Source organism: Tamandua tetradactyla, chromosome 6 (assembly GCF_023851605.1).
Source record: "Tamandua tetradactyla isolate mTamTet1 chromosome 6, mTamTet1.pri, whole genome shotgun sequence".
Lineage (NCBI taxonomy): Eukaryota > Metazoa > Chordata > Mammalia > Pilosa > Myrmecophagidae > Tamandua > Tamandua tetradactyla.
In genome coordinates, this window is record NC_135332.1 from 52,467,061 (window position 1) to 52,481,892 (window position 14,832).

Genomic DNA, 14,832 nt, shown 5'->3' on the forward strand with positions numbered 1-14,832 from the left:
GATTGAAGTGGCCTAAAAAAAGACCCCCCCAGTAAAGGTAACTGTTTTAGTTTGCTAAAACTGCCATAATGCAATAGACTAGAAATGGGTTGGTTTTTTTTTATAAAGTTGTGAGTTTACACTTCTAATGCCATAAAAATGTCCAAACTAAGACATCCAGATAAACATACCTTGACTCAAGAGAGACCTTTGGGTCCAGAACATCTCTGTCAGCTGGAAAGGCATGTAGCTAGCATTTGCTGGGGTCTTTGGCTTCTGATTTCAAACAGCTTTTCTAGGGGCATTTTCTTTCTGCATTTCCAAACATCTGAGTCTCATGTTGACTTCATCGCTTCTGATGACCTTGAAGCTTTTTCCAAAATGGTTCCCTCTTAAAGGATACTAAGCAACCCCAGCTTGAATGGGTGGAAACATCTCCATGGAAACAACCTAATCAAAAAGTCCCACCCACAATTGGGTTGGTCACATTTCCATAGAAACTACTTAATGAAAAAGATCCAGCCCAGCAATATTGAATCAGGATTAAAGAACATAGCTTGTCTGGGGTACATAACAGTTTCAAACTGGAACAGTAACCATATGGATAACTATAAATGCCACGGCTATTGTATTTTTTTGTATGTAACTCAACTTCTTACTTCTTACAAGTTCAAAAATGCAAAGGCATGAAAAGTAATGATAAATCTATGGTTTTGGACATATAATGTATAAACATATAATTTATAATAAGTACAACAAAAAGGTCGGGGGCAGAAGGGTATAGGAACAATGTATGTTGCTGAAGTTAAGATGGTGTCAAATTAAACAGGATTGTTACAGATTTAGGATGTTAAATTTTTTTATTTTTAACTTTTTTTATTGTATGGTATAACACATATACAAAGCAAAGAAATAAAGCAATAGTTTCCAAAGCACTCTTCAACAAGTAGTTACAGGACAGATCCAGAATTTGTCATGGACTACCATATAATCCTCTCATATTTTTCCTTCTAGCTGCTCCAGAATATAGGAAGCTAGAGGGCTTAAATATTTTTTATCATCACAATCGAGTTTTTTTCCTTTTTTGTGTGAAAAATAACATATATACAAAAAAGCTATAAATTTCAAAGCACAGCACCACAATTAGTTGTAGAACATATTTCAGAGTTTGGCATGGTTACAATTCCACAATTTTAGGTTTTTACTTCTAGCTCCTCTAAAATACTGGAGTAAAGGAGATATCAGTTTAATGATTCAGCATTTATATTCATTTGTTAAATCCTATCTTCTCTGTATAACTCCACCATCACCTTTGATCTTTTCATCCTTCTCTTTAGGGGTCTGTTCTAGTTTGCTGGCTGCTGGAATACAACATACCAGGGATGGACTGGCTTTCAATAAAAGGGGATTTATTTAGCTTACATATAGTTCTTCAGAGGAAAGGCAGCTAACTTTCAACTGAGGTTCTTTCTTATGCAAAAAAGGTACAGGGCGATCTCCGCTGGCCTTCTCTCCAGGACTCTGGGTTCCAACATCTTTCCCCAGGGTGATTCCTTTCTGCATCTCCAAAGGCCTGGGCTGAGCTGCCAGTGCTGAGATGAGGTATGCTGAGCTGCTTCGGCTATGCTATGTTAAGCTCTCTCATTTAAGCACCAGCCAATTAAATCAAACATCATTCATTGCAGCAGGCACTCCTCCTAGCTGACTACAGATGTAATCAGCAACAGACGAGGTTCACATGCCATTGGCTCATGTCTGCAGCAATAGAGCTAGACACCTTCACCTGGCCAATTTGACAACCGAATCTAACTACCACAGGGTGTTTGTGTTATGGTAGTTCTAAATTTTTCATATGGAAGGGTCTGTCACTAATATAGGGTAGGGAGATGGAACTATCTGATGTTCTGGAGAGGCTGGGCTAGGTTTCAGGACTTATCTGGACCAGGGACCCATCTGGAGGTTGTACATTTCTAGAAAATTACTCTAGTGCATGGAACCCTTGTGGAATCTTATATATTGTCCTGGGTGTTTTTTAGGATTGGCTGGAATTGTCTTGGTTGGGGGTTGGCAGATTATGATAGGTAGCAAAGTCTAACTGAAGCTTGCATAAGAGTAACCTCCAGAGTAGCCTCTCAACTTTATTTTAACTCTCTCTGCCACTGATACTTTATTAGTTACACTTCTTTTCCCACTTTTGGTCAGGATGGAATTGTCGATCCCATGGTGCTAGGTTTGGATTTATCCCTGGGAGTCATCTCCCACATCTACAGGGAGACTTTCACCCCTGAATGTCATGTCCCATATGGGGGGAGGGCAATGATTTCACTAGCAGAGTTGGGCTTAGAGAGAGTGAGGCCACATCTGAGCAATAAAAGAGGTCCTCTAGAAGTAACTCTTAGGCATGCCTGTAGGTAGTCTAAGCTTCTCCACTACCTACATAAGCTTCACGAGAGTATGCCTCATGATTGAGGGCATGGCCTATTGATTTGGGTGTCCCTGAAGTTTGACACAATATCAGGGGATTCCCTGATGGTAAGGTTTAATAGTTCCATATTCTTTCTCCCCTCCCTCAGGGGACTTTGCCAATACTTTTTGATTATCTGCTTAATACTCTAGGATGTTTCCAGGCATTACAATAATCTATACAGGATTAAAGGGCTTCTGTTTCATTGCTCAAATGAGCTATACAGATAGGTTGAATTAGATTATGTACTACAGAAAATTTCAGTTCCAGACCAAATAAACCTTTCTTCCATTGGTCTCAGTGAGTATGTGTGGTTCTAAAATATAGACACTGATGAGCTGAGACTCAGCATCAAGGGATTGAGAAAACCTTCTAGACCAAAAGGGGGAAAAGTGAAATAAGACAAAGTGTCAATGGCTGAGAGATTCCAAACACAGTCGAGAGGTTATCCTGGAGGTTATTCTTATGCATTAAGTAGATATCACCTTGTTATTCAAGATGCAATGGAGAGGCTGTAGGGAACTGCCTGAAAATGTAGAGGTGTGTTCCAGTAGCCATGTTTCTTAATGATGATCAATATGACTGCATGATTGTGAAAACCTTGTGTCTGATGCTCCTTTTTATCCACCTTGTCAACAGACGAGTAGAACATATGGAATAAAAATAAATAATGGGGGAATAAATGTTAAAATAAATTTAGATTGAAATGCTGGTGATCAATGAAAGGGAGGGGTAAGGGATATGGTATGTATGATTTTTTTTTCTGTTTTCATGTTATTTCTTTTTCTGAATAGATGCAAATGTCCCAAGAAATGATTATGATGATGAATATGCAACTATGTGATGATATGGTGAATTACTGATTATATATGCAGAACGGAATGATCAAAGTAGGAATGTTTGCATTTGCCTTGTGTTTTTTGGTATTTAAAAAAATAAAATAAAAAATAATTAAAGAAAGGAAAAAAAAATAGTCACTGTCTTCTTTACCCCTATGTTCTAAATTACTTAAACCCCAACCATTCAGCTTCGTTCTTATCTCTAAATATCGGGTTATATATATATAATAGCCTCTCAAAATCCAGACATAATAATCACCACTCCAGACTTAGTGTGTCTCTCTAAAAGCTTACAATCTAGGCCCCTGTTTTCTTTTTTTTTTTTTTTAACATGGGCAGGCACCGGGAATCGAACCCGGGTCCTCGGGCATGGCAGGCAAGCACTCTTACCTGCTGAGCCACCGTGGCCCACCCAGCCCGTTTTCTTATAAGCATTTTCTAAAGGTCACCATACCATTCTTGTTCTTTTGTTTCTGGTTTATTTTGTCTCACCAAATGTCCCACATGTTTATTCACATCATTGCATGCCCCATGATTTTGTTCCTGTTTGTAGCAGCACAACCTTTGTTCATAAGTGTACACGATCATTCGCTGATCTACTTCTCTGTCAACGCATCCTTCGGCCACCTGCATTCATTGGGCATCATGTATACGACCTAAAGTCCACAGTCCATCAACATTCTCAATTTTAGATAATTTCACTGTTCCTAAGAGAAAGAAAACCAATAAACATACCATCGCCAAACAGGAAATCTAAACCTCCTCTTATTTCTTGTCCATCCCCCCATAATTTACCTCTGCTGTTGCTCTGGTAGTGCTGATGATTTACCTTTGAACATAGCTCATAGCATGCAATAGCAGTTTTCCTCCTACCTTGGACCTAAACACTCTTTATACAAGAATCCTATCTTTGAAGTAATTCTTGCGAGAAATAATTCATTTTTCTAGTATTAATCAGTGGGACACACAGATCTATACAACCACTTTCAATCTTGTTCATCTACAATATTACTTTAGACCCACCAGAGAATCACCTTCACTCCTATCTATTCCCTTACATTGGCGTTTAACCTCATTAGCTAACGGTTCACCCATCTCTAGCTTCTATGTATCTCTAAGTCCCTATTTTCTGCAATATAAGCCTCTGATTATACCTTATGCTAGTTATAAAAGTGGAATCACTCAGTATCCTTTGTGTCTGGCTAATTTCACTCAGCATTATGTCTTCGAGGCTCATCCATCTTGTCATGTGCTACAGGAAGTCATTTTGTCTAACTGCTACACAATATTCCATCGTATGTATATATCACATTTTGTTGATCCAGTTATTCTGTTGATGGGCATTTGATTTATTTCCATCTTTTGGCGATTATGAATAATGCTGCTATGAACATCGGTGTGCAAATGTCTGTTTGTGTCATTGCTTTCAGCTCTTCTGGATATATACCAAGTAGTGCTATTGCTGGGTCATAGGGCAATTTGATATTTAGTTTCCTAAGGAACCACCAGTCTTCCACAGTGACTCTACCATTATACATTCCTACCAGTGCATAAGTGTCCCAATTTCTCCACATCCTCTCCAACATTTATACTTTTCTTTTTGTTTAATAGCAGCCATTTTTATAGGTGTGATGTGGTATCTCATTGTGGTCTTGAGCTGCATTTCCTTATAGCCAATGAAAATGAGCATTTCTTCATGTGCTTTTGAGCCACACATATTTGCTCTTCAGAAAAATGCCTATTCATATCTTTAGCCCATTTTATAATTAGATTGTTCTTTGTTCTTTTGTTGTTGAATTGTATGATTTCTTTGTATATACAGGAAATCAAACCTTTGTCCAGTATGTGATTTCCAAATATTTTCTCCCATTGAGTTGGCTGCTTGTTCACCTTTTTTGCAAAATCTTTTGAGGTATAGAAGCATTTAATTTTGAGGAGTTCCCATTATCTAATTTTTCTTTTGTTGCTTATGTTTTGGGTATTGACCCCTGTGGCTTTATAATAGGTTTTAAAGTCAGGGAGTGTTAATCCTCCCACTTCATTCTTCTTTTTTAGGATGCTTTCAGCTATTCAGGGTCTCTTTCCCTTCCAGATGAATTTGGCAATTAGCTTTTCCAAATCTTCAAGTAGGCTGTTGGAATGTTGATTGGTATCGTGTTGAATCTGTAGATAAAATTGGGGGAGAATCGACATCTTAACTATATTTAGCCTTCCTATCCATGAGCAGGGAATGTCTTTCCCCCTATTTAGATCTCCTTCGATTTCTTTTAGCAATGTTATGTAGTTTTCTTTGTACAAGTGCTTTATGTCCCTAGTTAAGTTCATTCCTAAGTACCTGATTCTTTTAGTTGCTAATTTGAATGGAATTTCTTCCTTAACTGACTCCTCAGCTAGGTCATTGCTTGTGTATAGAAATGTTACTGATTTTTGCACATTAATTTTATAGCCCACCACCTTGCTGAATTTGTTTATTAGCTCAACTAACTTTGCTATAGATTTCTCAGGATCTTCCAAGTATAATATCATACCATCTGCAAATAATGAGAGTTTTACTTCTTCCTTTCCAATTTGGATGCCTTTTATTTCTTTTTCCTGCCTGACCACTCTAGCTAGAACTTCTAGCACAATGTTGAATAGAAGTGGTGTCAGTGGGCATCATTGTCTTGTTCCTGATCTTAGCGGGAAGGCTTTCAGTCTCTCTCCATTGAGTACAATGTTGGCTATCAGTTTTTCATATATTCCCTTTATCATATTGAGGTAGTTACCTTTGATTCCTAGCTTTTGGAGTGTTTTTTTTATCAGAAAATGATGCTGAATTTTGTCGAATACTTTTTCAGGATGTTAAATTTAAGTCCTGTGGTAACCACAAAGAAAACATATGAAAAATATATACACTAAAAAATCAAATAAATAGGAAATTTGGCATTAATAGAGAAATTGAGGGACAAAAAAGATATAAGATTTACCAAGACCAAATAGCAAAATGTCAGAAGAAAGTTCTGCCTTATCAGTAGTGACTGTAAATGTTAATGAATTAAACTATCCAGTCACAAGGCAGAGATTTGCAGAATGGATAAAAAGGCATGACCCAACTATATGCTGTTTACAAGGGACTCATGTTAAATCCAAAGACACAAGTATGTGAAAGTGAAAGGACAAAAAAATGTACCATATAAATAATAAATGAAAGAGAGCAGGGTTAGCTATATAAATATCAGATAAAATAGACTTTAAATAAAAAGCCATTGTGGGTGAAAAAGAAGATCACTATGTACTAATAAGGGGATTGTGGTGGTTTGAAGCCACATGTACCCCAGAAAAACGTGTTCCTAAATTTAACCCATTCCTGTTGGTGTTAACCCATTGTAATAGGACTTTCCATGAGGCTACTTCAGTTAAGGTGTGGCCCACCTCAATTTTAGGATAGGTCATAATCCTATTACTAGAGGCCTATATAAATGGAATTAATTAAAACATGAGTGAAAGCAACAGAGTAAGAAGCTGAAATCAATAAAACTAGGAAAAGAAGAGCAAGACCAGAAGACACCGTTGTTTGCCTTGCCGTGTGACAGGGGCTCAAGGCTTACCAGCAACTGGTCTTTGGGGAGAAAGCATCATCTTGATGATTCCTAATTTGGACATTTTCTCAGCCTCAAAACCATGAGTGAATAAACTGCCATTGTTTAACCCAACCCATTTCATGGTTTTTTGTTTTGAGCAGCTTAGGAAACTAAAACAGGGGTCAATTCAACAAGAATACATAATTATAAATATATATGCACCTAATGACAGAGTCCCCAAAACATATGAAGCAATTATTAAAAGATTTGAAGGGGAAATCGACAATTCTACATTATCAGTAGAGATTTCAATACATTACTTTCAATAATGGATAGAGGGTGTGCACAGGTAGCCCAGTATTCTCACCTGCCATGTAGAAGACTTGGGCTTGATTCCTGGCCCATACACCACCACCACCACCACCACCACCACCCAAAAAAACCCAAAAGAGCATTATGAACAAGATTTCCCATAATATACATTCCACATGTCTGCCTCTCTCTGTGGGTATGTATAGATATGGAGTTAAATACACATAGGGAGATATTAAAAAATAATGTATAGAACATCTACACAGAAGATCAATAAGGGAATAAAAGATTTGAATGATACTATAACCCAACTAGTGCTAAAAGACATATATAGAATAGTTCACTGAACAGCAGTAGAATATATGTTCTTCTCTAGTGCATATATCATTCTCCAGGACAGTCCATATGTTTGGTCAGAAAACAAGTTTCAACAAATTAAAAAATATTGAAATCAAAAAATGTATCTTCTCCAACCACAATGGAATGAAGCTAGAAATCAATAGAGGAGGGAGGACTGAAAAAATACATGAATGTGTGGAAAATAGACAATGTACTTTTAAACAATGGGTAAAAGAAAAGAAATCACAAGGGAAATCAGGAAATATGTTGATGCAAATTAAAACTCAATGTACCAGGGCAGTGCAACTGTGGCTCAGTGGCAGAATTCTTGCCTGCCATGCCGGAGACCTAGGTTCAATTCCCAGAGCCTGCCCATGCCAAAAAACGAACAAACAAAACCCAACAAAATTTATGGTCTACAATGTGGAAAGAGAAATTTATAGCTCTAAATGCTTGCATTAAAAAAGGAGAAAAATCTCCAATCAGAGACCTAACCTCACAATTGTGGATCTAGAAAAAGAAGAGCTAACTAAACTAAGACAATCATAAGGAAAGAAATGAAGATTCAGACAGATATCAGTGAAAGAGAGAATAAAAAGACAATAGGGAGAATCAACAAAACCAAAACTTGATTCTTTGAGAAATCAGTAAAACTGACAAAACTTTTAACTGGACAGAGAAAGAAAAAAGAAAGACTAAAATCAGAAATGAAAGGAGGTACATTACTATTAACCTCACAGACATAAAAAGGATTACAAGAGGATACTATTAACAACTGTACCTCATCAATTTAGATAATGCCCATCAATTTAGAGAATCTAGATGAACAAATTCTTAGAACCATGAAACTACCTACACTATTAGGAAGAAATAGAATATCTTTACTCAGTGAGTACAGATAGTGAATCAGTAATAAAAAGCCTCCCAACAAAGCCCAGGACCAGGTGGCTTGACTGGTGCATATTACCAAACATTCCAAGAATTAACATCAATCCTACTCAAACTCTTTCAAAAAAGTTGGAGAGTAGGGAACACTCCTTTACTCATTATGTAGGCCAACATCACCCAAATAACAAAGCCAAAAAAAGATAGCATAAGTAAAGAAAATCACAGACCAATATCCCTTTTGAATATAGGTACAACAATTATCAATAAAATATTAGCAAATCAAATTCAACAGCACATTTAAAGAATTATATACCATGCTTAAGTGAGATTTATCCCAGGTAGGTAAGGGTGGTTCAACATAAAAAAATCAATAAATTTAACACACCACATTAATAGTAAAAAGGGGAAAATATACATGTCCACCTCAATTGATGTACAAAGATATTTGACAAAATCCAGCATCCTGCTGTGAATAAAAACACCCAGAAAAATAAGAATAGAAGGATACTTCCTCAGCATGATAAAGTACATATATGACAAAACCACCACTAACATCATATTCAATCATGAAAGATTAAAAAAAAGAAAATATGGCTAAAGACTGGAATATGTCCCTGTAAGATAAAGAACAAAATAAAGTCCACTGTCACCACTGTATATTCAAAATTGTACTGAAAGTTCTAGCCACAGCAATTAGCAAAGAAAAAAAAACCCATCAAAATTAGAAAGGAAGAAGTAAAACTTTCTCTATTTGTAGATAACATGATCTTATATGTAGAAAATTCTGAAAATTTCTCAACAAAGCCACTAGAGCTAATACGCAAATTCAGGAAAGTGGAAACATAAAATCAATGCAGAAAAATCACTACTGTTTCTATACTAGTAATGTACAATCGGAACAGGAAATCAAGAAAAAATTCCATTTACAATACCAACAAAAAGAATCAAATATCTAAGAATAAATTTAACCAAGGATGTAAAGGACTTATACATGGAAAACTCTAAAAGAAGCATTGCTAAAAGAAATTATAGAAGGGCAGGCCATGATGGCTCATTAGGCAGAGTTCTCGTCTGCCATGTCAGAGACCCAGGTTCTCTTCCCGGTGCCTGCCCAAGCGAAAAAATAAATAAATGAAACAAGTAAAAAATAAAAGAAATCATAGAAGACCTAAATAAATGGAAGGACATTCTGTATTTATGGTCTGGAAGGACAAATTTGTTAAGATGTCAATTCTACCCACAGCGATTTGCAGATTCAATGAAATCCCATCAAAATTCCAATAGCCTTCTTGTAGAAATGACAAAACAGATCATCAAATTTATTTGATAACCAAAATCATCAAGAAAAAGAGAACAAATGTGGAGGACAAATAGTTCCTGGTTTTAAAACTTATTACAAAACTACAGTAATGGGTGGGCCACAGTGGCTCAGCAGGCAGAGTTCTCACCTGCCATGCTGGAGACAAGGATTCAATTTCCAGTGCCTGCCCATGTGAAAACAAACAAACAAACAAAAAAAACCCTCCAGTATTAAAAGAGCATGGTCCTGGGACCAGGACAGATAAATAGACCATTGAAATTAAATTGAGAGTTAAAAAATAAGCCCTGACATCTCTGGCCAATTGATATTTTACAACGGCACCTAGTACACTCGAACGGGAAAAAATAATCTCTTCAAAAAATGGTGATAGGAAAACTGGACATCTGTATGAAAAAGAACCCATATGCAAAAGAATATCCAGATGTGAACCCCAACTTTACATCATATATAAAAGTGAACTCAAAATGGGTCAAAGAACTAAAAATAAGAACCCAAATTATAAATCCTACAGGAAAACATAGGGAACTATCTTCAGGGACTTTGTCTTATGCAATGGTTTCCCAGATTTTGTACCAAAAGCATGAGCAAAAAAAATAATAATAATAAAAAAAAGATAAAGGGACTTCATCAAAATTTAAAACTTTTGTGCATCAAAGGACTTCATCATGAAACATAAGACAACCTACAAGAGAGGAGAAAATGTTTAGAAACCACATATCTTATAAAGGTGTGATCTAGTCCATTTTTAAACAACTCAATTTAAAAATGGGCAAAGGCTTGAATAGTAATTTCTCCAAAGAAGATATAAAAATGGCCAAAAAAATACATGGAAAGATGCTCAAATCCTTTGCCATTAGGGAAATTCAAATCAAAACCATAGGGGCTCAAGACCTAACCAACAGTATTCCTGAAAACCCTAATGAAAATCCAAGCAGCTAGAACTATATAAAAGTTTTACTTTTTAAGTTTATTTTTCAGAAACTTAAAACCTCCAGTTTGTTCCTATGCCAAATAAATCCTGAAACTTAGTGGTACCACTCTCTCTCAGAACATCAACTAGTTGCATTCCTCTACCCCATAATGTCAACAACCCTTTTCAAGATGAAGATGTTAGAATACTTATTGCCCAAATATCCCTGAAGATTGAGAGAATGATCAAATGAGAGGGAGGAATTGTAAAAGAGAAGTTAGGATTTAAGAAAGGATTATGACTACTGAATCATTATATAGATATTTCTATCTTTATCTTTATTTTCATTTATAATTCTTTGAGACAGATATTAATTCCAGTTTCCAAATAAGGAACTTGAAACCTAAAGAGGTTCAAAGACTCACCTATGAATTAAAAGCTGCCAGATTTATAGTAGGGCCTGAATTGGAATCCAATTCTAGCTACAACCAAACCTCAAGTGCTGCATTCTGTTCTCTCTGAAATATGTCTAAAATCTGTCCAAAGATGACAGACTTGCTAATTTATGATTTATTCTCTCTACTTCATTGCTTCTAAAAAAATCAACATTCACTCTTTTCACTTAGCATATTCTACTCTAAAACTGTCCATAAATGAAGTATGTTCAGCTGACAATGACATTATGCTGCCTGTAGCATCTCTTTCAGACAAGAAAAAGTTCCTCACCTTTTAATGAACAACCGAAACTAGCAACAAATCTCCAAATGGCCTGCCCCTCTTCAAAGACGCTCTAAATACCCTTTTTCTCTGGGCGTGATGGTTCTGTCACAGCTGTTAACCATTTTACTCTCGTAGGGCTTTTCACTATGATTCGATCTGTGAGCTTTATTAAAGATATCTCAAGCACTAGAACAATACACAACTACAATATACTCCAAACTACCAACCTTATCCCAGCCCTCTATTAACTTGCTTTCATTTATAAGGATTTTTAAAAAAGAGTCTTTCAGAAAGTCCTATAATCTTTGAAGAAAAAATAGTTATCAACAGATGAATATAGCTTTTAGATGTTCAGTAACACACATAAACTTACATGTAATATGTAAGTGCTGTAAAATAAAGACATTTGTTTTAAGGCCAAGGACCAAGTGTCAGGAGTGGTTTGTTTTGACCTTCTTGCTATAACAATTCTTCATTATTCTCAGTACAGGAAAAGAAAGTATGAATTCTTTGTTAGAAGAAATTACTTCTAACACCATCAAAGTATAATAAACTTTTCTAAAATTTTAGCAAAAATCTTAAAAACACACAACCTACATCATAACACCCATGAAGATGGTGTCTGGTTACTGTGCAGCTAATGAAGCTTCAGGGTGGTTCAAGCCTCATTGAACAGGTCCCTCCAAGGTCCTGAAGGGATCCTAGAAATGTGCTTTGGAATGAGCTAGCTAATTTTTAATTATTTTGTAAAATTTGAAAATGTAATATATTTTTAGTCTTTTCTTAATGAGGATCTTCCCCAAACCTGGATCCACTCCATTAATAGTCAGTTGGGAATCTAAATCAGAAGTGTTATAACCTCAATAGGTACTTTAAAAGGCTTTAGTCATATTTTATAACAACATGGAAAAATGCTGACACTAAAACTCAAGGGTAAAAGGCAAAGTAATAAATTATATGTATATATTATGACTGTACATAAGATATGAATTCAAGGATTGTGAGGGAACTTTAAAGATGAAAGCCATAAAATCTTTTTCCTCATTCATTCATTCATTCACAAATATTCATTAAGCACTTTTTATGTTCCAAGCATTATGCCTTTTGTTGCTTGAACTTTTTTTGTTCAACTCTCTTATTTCTACAGTTTTGTAAATTAAAGTATATTTATACGACTTTCTTATTATTATCAAATGAAAATCACTTTTCACATACCTTTAATCTTTGTGTGCTATGACAGCTTAAGAGATGCAGAAATATTTCACTCTCTGGGCCTCAGTTTGCTCATCTCTAAAATGCAGAGGATGGGGACGGGCCACCGCAGCTCCGCAGGCAGAGTTCTTGCCTGCCATGCGGGAGACCCGGGATTGATCCCAGGTGCCTGCCCATGCAAAATAAATAAATAAATAAATAAATAAGCAGAGGATGGGCCAGATGATCTCTAAATTTCTTCCCACTCTACCATCCCATGATCATATTCTCTGTACTTTCTTCCCAGGCCACGCCTTTTATTTCATTACAGCATACACTCATTAGGAGATAGTTTTATTCATGAATATTTCTTTTAGATCATAAATTTTTTGCTTGGAGATACCAACTTCAAAAATCTTTCAAAGGCGTTGTATGGAGGAATGGATAAATTAGGTTGCCATTTTAATAACTGGAATTTGATGAACTTTTCTGAATATGAGAGTTTTTAAAAGTGACATTTGCTTTTATGAAAAATATTAAGGTTAAAATTATGAGGGAGAAAGCACAGCAGAGAGGGATAGCATAAATTGTGTAGTCAGACAGAACTGGGTTGGAATCCCTCTTCTGAAACTGCTTAGTTTTGTGATCTTATTTGGGCGAATTACTTAATCTCTCTAAAGTTTTCATTTACTCATCTGAAAAATGGAGGTAATATAAGTACCTAAATTATAGGGACTTAATGAGGTCTAAATAAAATAATGGAAATAATGTTGCTAAGTATAGTGCTTATAACATCAGTAAGTGGTACTAATTAGTGATAATAAATATTAGTGGTAGCAAATTATAAAATATTATATATATAAAGCTAAACTGGGTTTTAGAGAAATCAATTAGCAAGTTAACCAAGAATAGAGTGTTACCAGGTTTTTGGGTGTTTTTTGCTTCCTCCATTAAAAAAAAATCTTAACATTTTTTATTATAAAATATAACATATACAAAAGTAAAGAAAGAAAAAAGCAATAATTTTCAAAGCACACGTCAACCAGTAGTTGCAGAACAGATCCCAGCGTTTGTCATGGGCTACCATTCCACCATCTCAGATTTTTCCTTCTAGCTGCTGCAAAACACTGGAGGCGAGAAGGAATATTAACATAGTGATTCAGCAGTCATAATCATTTGTTAAATCCTATTTTTTTTGTTACACCTTCTCCTCCTCCTTCGATCCTTCTCCCAACCTATAGGGATATTTGGGCAATGCCTATACTTTTTCGTGTTGAGAAGGGGTGCCAACACTGAAGGATAGGGATGTATTTAACTGAAAATCTTGGAGAGGCTGGTCCCTCTGGGTTTCAGGATTTATCTTATCTAGAAATCCTCCGGGAATTATAGGTTCCAGGAAGGCAAACCTAGCGCATGAAACCTTTATATAGTCTCAGTTCAAGCCCTAAGTGTTAAGATTCAACAGGAGTTAAGTTAATTGTGGTTTAGCAGACCATGGCAGTTAGCGCTTTCTAACTGAAGCTTACATAAGAGTAGCCTCCAGAATAGCCTCTTGACTTCATTTGATCTCAGTTGGCCACAGAGGCATTATTTTATTACATTACTTTTCCCCCTTTTGGTCTGGAAGGTATTGTCAATCCCATGATGCCAGGTCCAGACTTATCCCTGGGAGTCATGCCCCATGTTGTCAGGGAGATTTTCACCCCCGGATAGCACATCTTACGTAGGGGAGAGGGCAATGATTTTCCTTGCAGAGTTGGACTTTGAGAAATAGATAGGACACATCTCAGCCACAAAGAGCCTTCCTAGAGGCAACTGCTAGACCTTGCTATGGGTACTCTTAGATTCTCCCCTATGGTCAAGCCTCAAAATCCAGAGCTTGATCTGTTTTATTGGGCATCCCCAATGGTTGAGAGGGTACCTAGGGTTTCCCAGATGGGAGAGGTTAATAGTTCCATATATAGAAATATTGTTTTCCCATCAGACCCTCAAGGGGCTCTACCGATACTTTTAAAATATTTTTATTGAGAAATCTTCAATCACATACAGTCCATCCAAAGTATAAAATCAGTGGCTCACAATATCATCACAAAGTTGTGTATTCATCACTACGATTATTTTTAGTAGAACATTTGCATCACTCCAAAAAAAGAAATAAAAAGAAAAAAGAAAAAACTCATACATCCCATACCCCTTGCCCCTCCCTCTCATTGACCACTAGTATTTCAATTTACCCAATTTATTTTACCTTTTATCCCCTCTATTATTTATTTATTTATCTATATATACCCTGGTAAAAGGAGCATTAG